Genomic DNA, 2,516 nt, shown 5'->3' on the forward strand with positions numbered 1-2,516 from the left:
TAGAGCTTACAACTTCTCCAAGATCTATTCCTTCCTGCCAGCGAGATTCAGGAGCCACAATTAGTCTGCGATTCTCAGCAAGAATCACATCCAGCTTACGGCTCAGCTCACACAGCATTTGAGTCTGAGTGTTGACAACATGGCACATTTCTTCACACAGGCTGGGCAGCCTTACAATGGCTAGAACAGCTGCCGACGTTTTCCAAATTTGTCAACATGCCAGGTAACCACCAACTCCAAAGAGCAAAAATCATGTTATCATAAATCCAATGATGTACACATCTTCAGTGTCCTTAACCGACAATATGGACAGATGCACGATCTTCCCCTTCCCCCAGGAATCCATTGTGTATCAGAATCAGAATAAGCTTTATTATCATTGTACCGAGATACAACGAGACCATGTCTGTACAGTCGTCCGAAAGATAGGCCGAGTGCACGTAACTGCTGCTGTGATAGCGCAGCCTTCTTATCCTTTTCAGAATACATTTTTTAGATAGAAAAAAGGACAAAGCCATGAGGAGAGGATAGTGGCATTACAAAAAAAAGATCTCTTCACAACTTGTCCTAACAGAACATGATTTAAGACAAAAAAAAAACTCTATCCAGCTGCAAGAGTCCCGTCGGGGCAGGAGGGCTCCCCTTTGCCCTGTCTTCTCAATGAGAAAATTTGATCAATTGCATTGAGAGACCAGCTGATCAGATCCATAATTTACATTTCAGAAGACATGCAAAAAGAGGCTCTAAAAAGTTTATAGGACAAAGAGCAGAAGCAGGGGAAGGAGCGGAGGAAAAATCGTCCACCTTTACCACAGCAATAAAGAAAAAAAAAATGCATAGGATTATGCAATTAAGATTTAAGGAGCTAGTCTGGTCTTTTTTAAAGTAATGCTCTCTCAAGTATCTTCCAATAGTTATAATGACTTTTTACAGTTACTAAAATCCATGCTTAAAATTGGGCACCACATGCCAGAAATGCAATCATACCTATTTTGGTATTCAAGTTCAGCATTCAGCTTGTCTTTTATTTTTGTATACCTGCTATGACTTTTGTATGCAAACATCCATCCATCCATTATCTTTTACCTCCTTCCTTTTCGGGTCATGGGGGCCACTGGTGTCCACTGGTGTCCATATCTAGCCGTCAATGTGCGAGAGGTGGGGGACACCCTGAACCGGTCTCAAGTCCATCACTGGGGCACATATAGACAAACGAGAAAAAACAACCATTCACTCTCTCACTCACATCTAGGGACAATTTAGAGTTACCAATCAGCCTAACATGCATGTTCTTGGTCTGTGGGAACCGAAGTACTGGAGAAAACCCACACATGCACGGAGAGAAAATGCAAAATCCACTCAGAAAGGTCCCTGGCCAGGATTTGATCTGGCACTTTCTTGCTGAGAGACAACAGCTCTACAAAACTGCTCCACCGTACTGCCCTATATGCAAATATATTTATAAATGAGTTTTATTGGTATTTTATGTTGCAATAGCAAAATGTCATCAACATGCAATGTTCCCAAGAGCCAGAATGATTGCAGAGCACAGCTGAAACATAGGTAGAGAGAAACACTATTTAAACTAAGTTTATTTTAATGAACTGGAAGTAGGTGTTAATACATCTAGACCATAATGCATCACAAAATACAGACACTAAGCATGTGCATTAGTAACTGTAAAAAGGTCAATTAGTGGTGACATCAGTCACAGAGCATGTAGTGTGGAGGAATGGACGGGTCTTCTTCCAGGCCATGGCTAACCAAATGCAAGCCCGTTTTATATTGTTTATCAGGCTTATAAAGTGACTCTTTCTCAAAACAACACACCGGTGTTAAAGAATGCTCCATTAGCTAATAATAAACCTGTTTAGATTGTTACTATTCTCTCAATCGAACAATCTTGTGTTTGTGTTATAACACAGACATAGCTTGGTTGAGAAAATGCAAAAATCCAAACAATGCATGTAAAAGTGTAAAAGGATAAAGATCTAATATTAGCTAATGTAGCATTCGTTCAAACGGGTATATTGTTTTGCGAATGAACTGTTTAATAAGCTTGAAAATGATATGAAACATGCCCTCATTTGGCTAACCATTATCTTAGCCTGGACAAAGACTTTTGCTCTTTTCTTCGTACTCTGCTCTCTGTGACTGATATCACAAGGTATTAACTACTGATAAATGTTCGACAAAACATCTAAACAAAATGGCCAGACCACCCCTTTAAAGTTGGACATTAATTTCTTTAAAAAAACAGTAATATTTGACAAAATTCTCATCTCTTCTTCTCCAGTTATGTTTGCGGTTTTTGAAGGTCTAGTGCTTGGCTGCACTAAATCAGTGATTGGCTACATCTTCACTTCTGATGAGTGAGTCTGAACCATTTATCTTGGGTTTCAGTATTAAAATTAGTGTAATTAAAAGAAAAAAAAGACAATCTTTAAATGCACTCCTGTTTCACAGAACAATTGCAGAAATAGTGTCGAACCTGATGAACGCTTACTGTTTCCTTC

The sequence above is a fragment of the Nematolebias whitei genome, chromosome 6, assembly GCF_014905685.2.
Source record: "Nematolebias whitei isolate Nwh7 chromosome 6, NemWhi1, whole genome shotgun sequence".
NCBI classification, from domain to species: domain Eukaryota; kingdom Metazoa; phylum Chordata; class Actinopteri; order Cyprinodontiformes; family Rivulidae; genus Nematolebias; species Nematolebias whitei.